The sequence below is a fragment of the Neophocaena asiaeorientalis genome, unplaced genomic scaffold (assembly GCF_003031525.2).
Source record: "Neophocaena asiaeorientalis asiaeorientalis breed wild unplaced genomic scaffold, Neophocaena_asiaeorientalis_V1.1 scaffold67, whole genome shotgun sequence".
NCBI lineage: Eukaryota > Metazoa > Chordata > Mammalia > Artiodactyla > Phocoenidae > Neophocaena > Neophocaena asiaeorientalis.
In genome coordinates, this window is record NW_020173731.1 from 6,306,504 (window position 1) to 6,321,185 (window position 14,682).

At 41.2% G+C, this 14,682-nt stretch overlaps 1 protein-coding gene and 1 non-coding gene across 3 annotated transcripts in view; one reads left to right on the forward strand and one right to left on the reverse strand.

The window, feature by feature from the left end:
• The window catches only part of KCNH1 (potassium voltage-gated channel subfamily H member 1), a 409,116-nt gene that overhangs the window by 262,462 nt on the left and 131,972 nt on the right, over positions 1–14,682 (forward strand). The gene's annotated exons all lie outside the window — the stretch shown is intronic.
• Positions 792–896, reverse strand: LOC112403611 (U6 spliceosomal RNA). Its single transcript, XR_003003940.1, has one exon. It is a non-coding gene; the product is annotated as a U6 spliceosomal RNA (small nuclear RNA).

The following is a 14,682-nucleotide window of genomic DNA, read 5'->3' on the forward strand; positions in this document are numbered from 1 at the left end:
CCGCAAAAAAAAAAAAAGAACCCATAATTTGCTAGGTACTGTTCTAAGCACCAGAAATACAGTAGTAAAATTTTTTAAATTCCTGCCCTTATGGAACTGATATGCTAGAGAAAGGAGTCAGAAAATAATCAATGCATATAATCAAAGTTTTAAATTAGTTCTTTCTAAAGGGCTATAATAATAATAAGGGCTACATGAGTGTTTGATAAACTGAGTAATTTTGTGTGTTGGTTAGAAGGCAATAAATCCTGTCAGGCCTGGGGGGTGGGTATTATAGAGTTTGGTAAAGAAAATTGCAAGTGCCAAAGGGAGGGTTGGGAGTGGGTTGTAATGTTACAACCTCTGAGAAACCTTTTTGTTTTTTTAAGATGACTTTGGATTTATTGATGACTTTTTAAAAAATTTTTATTGGAGTACAGTTGCTTTACAATGTTAATTTCCGCTGTACAGCAAAGTGAATCAGTCACACGCATACATGTGTCCCCTCCTTTTTAGATTTCCTTCCATTTAAGTCACCACAGAGCACCGAGCAGAGCTCCCTGTGCTATACAGTAGGCCCTCATTAGTTATCAATTTTATACATAGTAGTATATATACGTCAATCCCAATCTCCCAGTTCATCCCACCCCCCATCCCCCCGTGGTATCCACAAGTTCATTCTCTGTGTCTCTACTTCAGCTTTGCAAGTAAGTTCATCTGTATCATTTTTCTAGATTCCACAATAAGCAATATTATACGATGTTTGTTTTTCTCTTTCTGATTTGTTTCATTCTGTATGACCGTCTCTATGTAAAACTATGGAACGCTTCACGAATTTGAGTGTCATCCTTGCGCAGGGGCCATGTTAATCTTCTCTGTATCGTTCCGGTTTTAGTATATGACAGCAGAAGCTAATCCTCATGCCGAAGCGAGCATGAGAAGCCTTTTTGAAAATGCACCATTGAGCAAAGACTTAAAAGGGGTGTGGAGTTAACAATACGGTTATTTTGGTAAAGAGCCTTCTGTGCGGGTAACAGCCGGTGCAAAGACCATGAGGCAGAAGAGTGTCTTCAGGAAATAGCAAGGATGCCAGGGTGCGAGAATGAGGCTGGGGACATGGGAGGGGGGCAGATAGAAGGTCACCATAAGGACTTCGGCTTTCATTCTGATGAAATGAAGAGTTGTAAAGACTGACTTGGATTTTAAGAGGTCAGCCTGGCTGCTCTATTGAGAATAGACTTTGGGGGGTAAAACTAATGGCCACATGATAAGGCAGCCAGCTGGGCAGCCACACAGGGTACTAAACTGTAAAGGGCACTAAAATAGCACTATTATAAGAAAAAGATTGTTCCTACCAGAGCTCACCTCAGGGAAGGTACAGTACATATCAATGAAATTTAATCAAGGACGTGAGTAGTTGGGTAACAAAGGTATCCACTGAATGCTCTCTGAGGTCTGTGGGTCTAGTGAACTGCAGGCTTTTTGTTTTGCTGAGTGGGGCACTACAGTATAGGGCCAGAGATACGTTATCAGAACCGTAGAAGAGAGGCTTCCCTCCACCTTGAGCTCACACCTCCTTAGACTGGGGTTCTTTATTGATCAGAGCATCCAGAGAGCCGAGTTTCAGTCCCACCGCCCTAAAGGGAAATGCAGGGCTGGATCCTCAATGACCTTGAATGCCCTTCAGAAAATACCTAGTTACATAACCCATACACACGTTCATGCTGGCCTTCTTTTCCCATCTCCAGACCCCGTAGGAGGAGAACCTATTCCTTCCTCCTGGGAGCAGTTTTATTCCACTCTTCAGTAATAAAGATTCATTGTTACTCAGAAAGACATTGTAAATCATTTCTGAAAGCCTCCACTCTTGAACAATGGGGTTTAGCTGAGGATGGCTCAGAGGATTAGCTGCTGCCGTCATAAAGATCTGGCCCCTACCTGGGAGTAGAGCCCTGGGGATCATTGACATGGATGAGTAGTTCCCAGAACCACAGTTCTGAAAGGACAGTCTAGTCACCAACAGCCTGCTCTAATTCAGCACACTTCCGTTGAGTGCCTGAACCATGGCTTGTGTCCTTGATGGAATCACTTCTGGCTCTATCATCTGTCCCCTGAGAATAGCACTGTTGTCAATCCCACCTAGATTAGATCAATTAGCAAGGAAGAAGCAAGCTCATATATGCATGCTGTTCATTCAAAGTGTGCATATAGGCATTTAGTATGAAGAACTGCTATTTCACTTGTAACTTTGTTTAATTATGATTATGGAGTGACAGAAGTACAAGTGTAATAGGAATTTTCTATATTAGTCACCTCTGTATACACGTCAAATTAAAAATGTGCAGTGTCTGTAATTCTTTCCTTTTTCTTGGTGTTTGTTCTGAATACGTTTACTGAAATATACATTTATGTCTGAATCAGATTTTAAAATTGGGGCTTGTATTTTATTCATCTTTTTAAAATTTAACTTTTCTAAATTTAACTTATTACATTTTGACACAAGTATTAATCTGAGATAGATTGGATATTTGAAAAAATTAAAAATGAATTCTTTACCAGAGATAGCTTGAGAAGCACTGAACTAGAAAACTAAGAAGAGGGCATATGGTACTATTTTTATTTCTTAACCTGTGGAGACTCTCCAGACCCATCATCAGCTGTGCTCTGAGCTGTTTTCTACTTACAACAATGGGTTTATGGGACGCCATCTACCCCTATTCTCCTGTCCTCACACCCACGACTGCACAAGGTGGTTCCCTATGGAGTTAGTAATGCTGCCCACAGAGAAGGAAGTGAAAATAATAAAGATAGAACCTCACATCGGCCCAACTCATTTGAGACAATAAAGCCAGCTATAAAAGAGTCAATTCGAAAAGGTCAAACAATGTAGGGGGCACGGCATCTTACACCTCATGGGAAGGAGAACTTTAAGGTTATTTTTCCTTTTCCTTCTTTCTAAAGGGAGCACAGCTATCAAAAGAAGAGAGCTGACAACCTCCAGTACAGCTTTTAGGATTTCAGTTGAGAATATCTATGAAGTATTTTCCTTCTCACCATGAAATTATCTGCTAAAGCAATTCTGCAGTCACTCTGAATACATACAAAGTAAAATGACTTACACTCTGAGAGTTACATTTCCAACTGACGACGTGCAAAAAGCAGCTTTGCAAAATGTACCTTTGTGTGCAGAGCCCAGTGAGCAATTAACTAGCCCTCTTGACCAAGCTGTGTAGGCACAGAGCCTGGGCAGCACCTTTGCCAAGTCTGCCCCAGGCCTGCCGAGGTGACATGTGGAGACTTAAAGTCTAGTGGGAAACATATTCACCATCAAAGAGCTAGTTTCTTAAACCAGGGTAGAATATAAATTTACTTTTTTCAATCACAAAATTCAATTCTAACCTTTAAAAAACAGCAGCTGGCAAAATCCTTCATGAATATGCATTCTCTCCTTAACTTGTAATTTTGTCCTGCAACAAACATTAACAAATACTGCTGTATTTCAAGGCTCTAGGTGGAGAACCGGGAAGATCAAAGATGAATGACAGTCTCTAAGGTAAAGGAGCATTTGCCATGTAGTAAACAAGTAATTATTTTAATACCTTATTTATACATTACAGCCTACATTTGAACATCACAACTGCCCTCATCCCAATGAAATAGGCGAGAATGAGTTATGCCATTTTGCCAAAGACGAACTGGAGATAGGATGTATTAAATCATCTTCTTACGATCATACCACAAACGGCAGATCCAGAACATAGTGCTAGCTAAGAGCATGGCTTTGCGGTCAGTGGGATCTGGGTTCACAAGCCAGTCATCGCCTTAGCTGGTTATTTTGGATATGTTAGCCCATTTGTGCTTCTGCCTTCTTTTTTTAAAAAATTTTATTTATTTATTTATTTACTTACTTAACTTACTTACTTACCGCGCAGCATGTGGGATCTTCGTTCCCTGACCAGGGATCGAACCCACACTCTCTGCATTGGAAGTGCGGAGTTTTAACCACTGGACCGCCAGGGAAGTCCGCTTCTACCTTCTTATCTATGAAATGGAGATAACGTCTGCCTCATAGGCTATTGTAGGATTAATTGAGAAAATGTTTGTGAAGATGGGAGGAGCTCAGTAAGTGATGGTAGGTGTCATTATTTCATCAAGAATCCTTTATTAAGCTCCCGTTTACATACACTGCACTATGTAGAAGATAACCTAGACACAGGAACTCACGATATAATACAAGGAGAAACAGACAAAGGATGTAACACAATAAAACAAAAGTGACAAATCAGGCACTGATAAGGACTGCCTCCTCAGTGTTCCTGTAGCAATATCTAGATCTCAGAGCACGTATGGAATATGCTATCATTGTCAGGGTCTCAGGCACCCTACCCTCACCCTTCTTCACCAGTAGATTATGAACTCCAGGTAAGTTTTAGTATTTTCCTAAAACCTTACTTATTTACTCTATAAATACTGATAGAGATCATAGAGTCAGGGAATGAGTGCACCAAGGATACAGCCGTGGTCCTCGCCCCTGGGGACATGCCATGTAGCAGACACTCAACAAAAGCGTGCTGAATTAAGGTAGATTGTTGATGATTAGATTGTTCTTTCTGGCATTTTCCAGTTGTCTTTCTTTTATTGATTTCTAGTGTAATTCCATTGTGGTCTGAGAGCAGACACTGTATGATTTCTATTCTTTTCAGTTTGTGAAAGTGTGTTTTATGGCCGAGAATGTGGTCTGTCTTGGCGAACATTCTGTGTGAGCTTGTTGGATAAAGTAGTCCATAGATGTCCATTATATCCAGTTGATCGGTGGTGTTGAGTTCAGCTGGGTCCTTACTGATTTCATTCCTGCTGTATCTCTTCATTTCTGATAGAGGGATATTAACATTCCCAATTATGACAGTGGATTCATCTGTTTCTCCTTGCAGCTCTATCAGTTTTTGCCTTGTGTAGTTTGACACTCTGTTATTAGGTGTATACACATTAAGAACTGTTATGACTTCTTGGAGAATTGACTCCTTTATTTTATTGTTATTTTATTTGATTCATTTTCTGTTTTTATCTAAAACGAGGCAAGTAGTGCTGTGTTTTCAAAATTCACTTTTGGGTCTTCATCAGTAGGCAGTTCCAAAAATAATTAGTTAACTTTAAATTATCTTTTGATGAAAAATGAATCCATAGAACTTTTTATGCATAAATCTAGGAAAATAGATTCAAAACATTCTATCAAATTCAGAAAATATCTGGCGATAACTTTCGGCAGATGTGCTGTATCAATATCGTCACCTCTTTCACTGATAACTGTTAAATTCTGGAACGTGGTGTAAATGTGGAAAGTGTTCTTTTAAGCATCTAGCTTTTGTTTTAGGTCTTCAATTTTATCTGCCATTGAAAAACATTGTTTCTCCCGTACATGAAAGTATTAAGATCATTAAAATAGCAAGGACAGGCAAATAAACAAGTCTGGCCCTAATTCATATCTTTACGAAGTTGGGACCAAGCGGATTTCTTACCTTGCAAAACACTAAGAGTTTATTCCGCACTGCAGACATCGTTGAGAGAGCTTTTCCTCTCGATAACCATCAACCATCAACATGCAGTACTGTCGTTTATGATTAGCCACCTTCTTATTCATTCAGAGTCACCGTGAATTTAACTCATTGACCTTTACGTAATTTACTATCTTTACTACGTCACTAAGTACAATGTTTAGTTTAGCTGACTTACTTTTGAAGCCAGTCTTTCTCAACGAAGGCAGAAGTGCATTAATGTACATTCTGGTGTAAGTTTATTAATATGGGTACTCACTCCAGAATGTTTTCCTATCATTGCAACTGTGCTGTCAGAACATACTTGTACACAAAACTGAAACTCCAGACCACACCTGTTGACAGTGTAATTCTTTTTAGCTTTATACATTTGAAAGCTAGTTGTGTCTTTTGACAATGAGCACGAAAAAATTTTTTTAAAAAGATTCTTCCTTCATATCACCATCGTGTTCAAATTACATCTGTACTGAAAGATTGCCATATTAGCCGTATCATTGCACAAGTCAGGTTGCAATGAAAAATACTTCACTTGCTTTATTTGGTCTATGAGTTGGTCTTCCATATCATTAGCCTGGTATGTTAATCTGTGGAGTCATTTGAAAGTGGTAGTGGAGCTACCTTCTTTGCCAAAGATTCATGTTTCCAAACAAACACCTCTGCTGCAGATTGTCGCTAATGTCTCATCAATTGCATAGGTTTTTTTGGTCTTAGCAACCTGAGGTGCTATTTTAGTAGAAGTGCACAAAGCATTAATAAGTAAAATATTGAACATTTGCTTCTGTGGCTTTCTAATGCAATGCTTTTTTATTTCAAAGAATTCTTTTTAGGTTTGAGCTTTATTTCAAAGAATTCTTTTTAGGTTTGAGCTTTTATTTTAGCCTTTTGTGAGTAAATTGCTGCCCAAGAAGTTTTGAAGGAGTCACTAGTTGGAACATTTCTGCCAATAACACACTTTTGGGTCTAGCATGCCATCCTCCAACATGGCTACAAACCCAACCCAAACTTAGTATATGAGGAATGATCCTTCAAAATAAAGCTAGCATGAAGTCTTTGGTCTCCATTTCTTCGCAGTCACTTCCATTGCCATTATTTGGTTTCCTTCTACTGATGCATTCAGATAAAGTATGTCTTTTCTTGAAACGAACAAAAAGGTCATGTGTAATTTCTTGTACTGTTTGTAAATTAGAAATAAAAATGAGTAATACAGTTTTTTCTTTCTCAGTTTAGCTAGTAATGTTAAGCTATAAGTTAAGCACGGTTGATTAAAAATTGAAATCATGAGAATAATAAGTTAGAAAAGTAAATCCATGCCAACATTTTCTCTATCTTCCTTGTCTTTTGTGGCCTCTCTCATCTGACTTCTTAATCGACACTTCTCATGTGAGCTGACGAGGAGGTGGGTAGGAAGACATTTCTCTAGGAATTGTTGTTTAAAATCCCTCTGTAGCCTAATTCATGGAAAAAACAGGGAGACCAGGGTTTCATGCCTTGTGTTTTACATTTCATGTTATTTCCTAATGAGTAGAGTAGTATCTAATTGTGTCCCGGAGGAATGAGATGTTTTCACCATCCCATGTGTAAGATCCATGATTATACTGATTATATCTAACTGGATATGTGGCATCAAAAAAAGGTGCTAGCTTCAGGTCAACAAATATATTTTGAACACCTACAATATGCAAGGCCCTGTGCCACATGTAGTAGGGAATACTAGAGTAAGTCAATCATAGTTTCTGTCGTCTGTGAGCTGACAAACATAGGGTGTTGGTTATCTGTTGCTGCATAACAGATTACTCAAAGCTTAGTGATTTAAAACAATAAATGATTTTTTATTTAGCTCATACATCAGCAGCTGGGCAGCGGTTCACCAGCGTGTCTCATTTCTGTTAGGTTGTCAGTAGGCTCAGCTCAAATAGGGACTGGATGATCCACTTTCAAGATGGCTCACTCACATGGGCAACAAATTGGTCCCTGGCTGTAGGCTGGGAACTCGGCTGGGGCTTTGAGCCAGTGATCCAGGTTGCTTTCCAGGCAGACCTCTGCACAAGCTGCTTGAACATCCTCACAGTATGATGGCTGGGTTCCAAGTGTTAGTGTCCCAAGAGGTCAGGAGAGAAATGCATGGCGCTTTTAAGACCTAGCCTCAGAAGTCACGTAGCATCTCTTCTACTAGCTTTATAGGTTGTACAAAGACCTGCTTTTACAGGCAGTCGCAAAGACCTGCCAGGTTAAAAGAGAAGGGAGCAGACCTATTGATGAGTAAGTGGCAGGATTATAGAAGAGCGTGTGTGATGGGACGTATTGTTGTAACCATCTTTAGAAAATAACAATCTGCCGTACAAGTCATTCATTCATTCATTCATTCATTAACAGATATTTATCAGACACCTACTATGTGCCTGATACTGTTAAGGGCTGAGTATTCAAAGATAAATAAGACATGGTTTCTGCCCTAAAGGAACTGACAATTGTAGGAGAGAAAGAAGATATAATTAACTATATGTAATAAAATATAAGTACTATGCCAGAAGTTTATACAAATCACAGTGGTGGCACAGAGAAGGAGAGGTGGTAAAATTTCTCAGGGAAGTTACATTTGCGATGGCTCTAGAAAGGTGTGTAGGGCAATAGTTCTCAAAGCGTGATCTGTGTATCCATGGGGATCCCCAAGAGCTTTTCAGGGAGTTTGTGAGGTCAAAACTATGTACATAATAATACCGAGACGTTGTTTGTCTGTGTTGATGTGTGGACTGATGGTACAAAAGCAATGGTGTGTGAAACACTAGCCCCTTAGCATGAATAAAGGGAGTGCCAAATTGTATTTGTAGTCACTGTATTTTTCACTGCTGTGCACTCATTAAACAAAAAATTTGGTTTCACTCAAGAACGCGCTTGATGAAGCAAAAATGATTAAATTTATTAAATTTCGACCCTTGAGTACATATTTTAATATCCTGTGTAACAAAATGAGAATTATACATAAAGCACTTCTGCATACTGACATTCTTTGGCTGTTTCAAGGAAAAGATTTTGTGCAATTGAATTTCTAACTGAAATAGCTGCTGTTTTCAGTACCGTTTTTACTTGAGAGAACAACCGACAAACTAGGGTTGTTCAGACTTGGGTATTTGGCAGACATTTTCTTGAAAATCAATGAGGTGAGCCTGTCACTTCAAGGAAAACAACTGACGGTATTCGTTGCCAATGATAAAATTAAAGCTTTCAAGCAAAAATTAGAATTGTGAAAAACTGGTATCTGCCACCATGAATTTGACGGTTTCCAAAGAATGGTTTGATGGAATTGATGTAATTAACAAATAGGATTTTTTTTGGTCTTTTTTAGTGAAATGTCGGTTCGGCACAAAGAAATGTGATTTTTGGAAGAGGTTTATAACTCAGGGAACCCATATTTTCCAAATGACCAGCGCATGATCAGAATCACGCGTGAGAAGAAGGTCCTTTCAAAGAGTAAGAAAGACCAGTGGATTAATGTAACAGAGTATGATAATATTATTGATGTGGTTTCAGACTCCACATGAAATTGTAAGAAACTCCCACTTGTTGAATTTTAGGATAGTGTCAAAGAACAATGTTCTCAGTTATCCGAAAAGGCTATTGAAATAGTCTTCCCTCTTCCATCTACATATCTGTGTGAAACTGGATTTTCTTTATGTACTTCAACCAAAACAACATATCACTTAAGATTGAGTGAAGAAGCAGGTATAAAAAGTCTGTCATCTCTGAAGCCAGACATTAAAAAGATTTGGAAAAATGTAAAGCAGTAACAGTCTTCTTACTAATTTTTTAATGTTTTGGACAATATTGTTATTTTCATCACGTATATTATCTATGTTAACGTATGAGTTTATTATTTTTTTCAAGTGGATAAGCAAATATTTTTAATTTCCTCAGATTTAATTTCTAACATGGTGAATAGTGATAGATGTAATCCACATAAATAAAAGCTCTTTTTTTCCCACAGTCTTTTAAGTGGAAAGGAGGCCTGAGACCCAAATTTGAAGCCAAAGTATAACAGGGTCACATTTACCAGAATAATGTACATGCTGGGAACAAAGGCTTGGAAGCCCGAGTGGGAGAGCTAGGCAGCTCAGAGGACTGTACATGCTCAGACGGGTGCCAGTGTGGGGCAGGAGACGAGCAGAGGTGCGAGACGGGGCTGGCTGGTGGGCAGGGGCCTGCGCAGTGATGAAGTGCTCAGGCGCTTCGAAGATGAACTGCTTCGAATCTTCTTCCACCACTTGGTTCCTGTGTGATGTGGGGCAAATTACTTAACCTGTCTTTATCTTAGTTTTCAAATATTTCAAAGAGGGATAATCATAGCACTGTTCGCGACCAGGGTTCTTGGCCTCCTTAATCAATAGAGACCAGACAGGAAATTCAGGCAAGGCTTTATTGGGGCCCCTGCTACACCAGGGAGGAGCAAGAACAAGTAACAGGTTCCCTTGCTCACTCGCATCCCAAGTGGGGGGTGAGCCAGTTCCTTATATGGGGTGAGAGTAGGGACGGGTCCAGGGGTTGGGCCAGAGGCGTGGCTTAGGTGTTTTGCCCCCCCGCTTTGGTAGTGTTGAGTGCAGGGGGCTCTTCAGAAGTGGCAGTTGGGTTTTTGGTCTCTTTGTATCTTTTTGTCCATAATTTGCCCCAACTGCACATACACGTAGTTATTTTTAGTCCCTTATAGTTTCTTTGTATTTTGTTGCTCCAGGAGATGTTTGTCCAGGTGCAAGCACGGCAGCAAAAGGTCCCAGGTCCCAGCCTGTCTCAGCATCTATTATCTAAGTCTGTAAGAATTTATGAAACAATCTCTATAAAATACTTGATGTGGTGTTTGGCACAAAGAAAGCTCTCAAGAAATGTTGGCTATACTAAGGTGTTTGGACTCTATTCTCTAGTAAGGAGAGTATTGAGAGGGTTTTTAGCAAGAAAAAGACATGACTGGATTAAGATGTGCTGTAAGTGACATACGGGGAGGGTGCATGTTGTAGTTTCAGCTTTCCTTGATGCAGTATGGTCCTCAGAGCAAAACACGTCTGAGTTCCACTGGCTATGTTTGGGGTGGAGATCTTCAACCTCACGAAGCCTCCTGGGCATCCCAGTGCAACACTTACTTTAGGAGCAATTTTACATACAACTGGGAGTCAGTTCTCTTCTGTGGAAAATTTTGCTAGCCTAGTAACTTTCAAATTTGGGTTGATTTTTTTTTCTCCTGTTCTCTCAAACAGCACTTCATGTGCTTTACTAGTTACAAAATCATTTCACTCTCCTCAAGTAATTGGCTGCCTAGTGCCTCTTCTTACATTACCATAGTCTCTGAGGTGGCCAGATGTTACCGTGAGCACCGTTTGCAGAACTGGGCTGGGCTGCGAGCAGCCCATTGGGAGAAGAGGCACTAGGGGCCAAGAAATCACTGGGTTATTATGGGGAGTGAAATTCAGTTCATCAATAATGTATTGAGAGTTTACTCTGTGCCAGGTACTGAGAAGCAACAGAAGTGAAAGAATGTACCTACCACCCCCATCTCAGAGAAGTTTGCCTGTCCTTTTAGTAAGGAGGATGAGGAATGTTTGCAAATAACTACATTGTGAGTTGTGTATGACAAGTGCTAAAACAGGAGTAAAAGAAAAGTGTTTTGGGAACCCAGTGGAGAGTCTGTTTCAGGCTCTGGGAGGCTGGCAAAGACCTCATGACATTTGAGTTGGGCCTTGAAAGTGGGGTCAGGTTCTAGTAGGTAGGAAAGGTCTTTCCATGGAGAGAACAACATGACTAAAGATAAGGATGTAAAGCAGGCAGCATCGGACTTCCCTGGTGATCCAGTGGTTAAGACTATGTGCTTCCAAAAAAAATAAAAAATAAAAAGACTATGTGCTTCCAATGCAGAGGGCGTGGGTTCGATCCCTGGTCGGGGAACTAAGATCCCAAATGCAGCATGACCCCCCCCCCAAAAAAGAAAAAGGAATATAGCAGGCAGCATCATGATTTGTGGGGCTCAGTGCAAAATGGAAATGCAAGGCTCCTTGTTCAATAATCATTAAGAATTTCAAATCAGTGACAGCAGAGCATTTAACCAAGTGGGGGACCTTCTAAGGGCAGAGTCCATGTGACTGCACAGGTTGTATGTCAGTGGACTCAGTCCTCAATGCAGGGTGCACACTTGGAAGGGAAGGGTTGTCTGAAGCATAGCTGTGTGACTGTGAGTGGTGGAAGACAAGTGTGCAAAGGCAGGTCGTGTTACTGAATGCAAGTTTTGTGAGGCCAAACCAACCGAAAGGTCAGAGTTTGGAGCAGAGAAAGGTTTATTGCAGGGCCATGCAAAGAGATGGGTGGCTCGTGCCCAAAAAACCCCGAACTCACTGAAGGGTTTCAGCAAAGCATTTTTAAAGGCAAGTCGAGGGAGGGGTGTGGTTAGTTGTTGCAAACTTATTGGTGTAGGAATCCTTTGTTCTTGCAGCTGTCTGGATAGATCAGGTCACGATGTTCCCATAAACCTCCAACAAGACAAGTGTTATTCTCTGTTCTGCAACTTTTTATCTCTACATGAATGGACTCAAAAGTCAGAGCCCTGAGAATAGGCTATCCTGTATATTTTAGGCTATAGGCAACATTGCTTTTTTTTAATTAAATGGTTTGTGTTCGAATTTTATTTATTTATTGGTTGAGTTGGGTCTTTGTTGGGGTATGTGGGCTTCTCACTGTGGTGGGTTCTCTTTGTTGTAGAACACGGGCTCTAGGTGTGTGGGCTTCAGTAGTTGTGGCACATGGGCTCAGTAGTTGTGGCTTGTAGTCTCTAGAGCGCAGGCTCAGGAGTTGTGGCACACGGGCTTAGCTGCTCCACGGCACATGGGATTTTCCCGGACCAGGGCTCGAACCCTTATCCTCTGCATTGGCAGGCGGATTCTTAACGACTGCGCCACTAGGAAAGTCCCTAGGCAAGATTCTTAACTCAAAGCAAAAGCAATAGAATAAAGAGGTTAAAGTAAAAGAAACAGATCTAATATGGAATCAGATTTGTTCTTCCCTATTACAGTTGTGCCACATGCTTGGACACCATGCTTAGGAGGATGGACTGGATGGGGAACCCCTGAGTTTGGAGCTGGGATTGGTATGACCAAAAGAATGCTTTGAAAAAATGGCTACTGCAGTGTAGAGGCAGGATTTGAGGTGGTTTGGGAGGAACTGAAGAGAGGACCAGGGCTTGGGAAGCAGTTGAAATGTGGACCTTTTGAAAACGAGTGGTTCTAGAAGAAGCAGCAGGAATGGCATGGAAAAAGTGGATGCCAGACACATAGAAGAAATAGAGATGTCAGGTAATGGAATTGAGAAGGGTGAGGAAAGGCGTATGCAGAAATGATACCAAAATGTTTAGCCTGTGTGATGGGACTGATAAGAAAAGTTGAAGGAGAGTTGGTGGGTGAGGAAGTCAGTCATTCAATCCATGTTCTTTGAACGATTGGCTAATTATCTGCAGTGGATTTAACCAAGCAGTAAGAGTTAAATGGTGGAAATAACTGAGTGTGTGTACATTCTTCTGCAAAGGGCAGTCCCTGTACCCTCAGTTTATATATATGTATATATATATATATATATTTTTACCCTCATTATATTTAATGAAGCTCTGAAAATGTCCATGGGTTCATAGCACACGCTAGTGGCTTGGTGAGCAAGTCTTGATTAAATGCACATCCAAGTGTCTTGGCTGGGCATAAGTCTTAGGCCTGGCCCCTGCCCACTGATGCAGCCTCTTCTCTCACCAATCTCCATCCATACCTGGTGCCCCAGGGCTGAACTAGTTGCCTTTGCTTGGGAGCCTTCCTTCCCCACTCCACTGCCATACCCCTTAGCTCCCATTTATCTTTCAAAAGTCTTTTCTGGGCATGCTGCACACCCTGCCCGCTTCCGCCACCTCCAGTCTAGATCTCACCCTGACCACACCACAGCTCATTTGTTTGTTCATACGGGACCAGGTCTTATCAGACGTATCTGAGCGCTAGCGCCAGGCCTACCAGAAAAGAGATGCTTGTCAAATGTTTGTGGAGTAAATGAATGAAGAGATCAAGTTTGTCCATTGGACTGAAGTGATTGTCTGAAAACCCATTCAATTTCAGTTAGGTAGTTGTACTGCTTTTAGTTCCAGAATGGGCACAAGATCTGAAATTTCTAAACAGCAGAATAACCAAATGCCAAATGAGGTTCAGTTTGATCATTCTGACAGCCCAGCCCAGATGCTGTAACCAGAGACCAGGGAGGAGCAGGGCTGTCCCAAGTGGGAGATGGGGGTGGGAGTGGTCCACACTAGTGGTTTGTCTGTGAGAATTTTAAAATACAGGGACTTCTCTGGTGGTCCAGTGGTTAAGACTCCCCACTCCCAATGCAGGGGACCAGGGTTCGATCCCTGGTCGGGGAACTAGATCCCGCGTGTTTGCTGCAACCAAGAAGTCCGTATGCCACAATCTACTGCAACTAAGACCCGGCACAGCCAAAATAAATGAATACTTAAAAAACATTAAAATACTAATTGCAAGTTGGAATATTTCTATGATCACCGTGAGCTGGCAGTTCTAAATGTGTCAGTGATAGAACACTCCTCCCCCTCAGAGACTGATCATACTTGTCCCTCAGGGCGACCCAGTGAGCCCCATTGGGGAGCAGCGCAAGGTCTTGATCATGCCTCTCAGGGCAGAATACAGACTATTTATCTGCTCTTTCTAAGCCCTGGGCCCCTTCGAACTTCCCTTTTCCTCATATTGATGGCAATGTCGTAGTGACCCTCCTAGGGCAGCCCTGTCACTTCTTGGGTTCTTTGCATCCCTCCTTTCAGATTTGGGGCGGGGGGCATCCAGAGGGTCAGTGGCTCAGAAGAGCCCCTCCGAGTAGAGTTGGAATCTAAGTTTTAGAAGAGAAGTGGAGGGCTGTCACAGAGCCAGGACCTCTGCTCTGTGTGTATGCCTGTGGGGGAGAGATGTCTAAGGGAGGGGAGGAGGGTCTACTGCTGATCTTCCAATTAACCTGCACACGTAGACCTCACTCAGTATGTTTCTGAAACTCCTTGCCTTGTGCTGAATTAAGTTGGAAAATATTTCAAAAGTTACAGATGCTGTGGTAATTTGAAAACTTTTACTAGCCAACATTTTATATC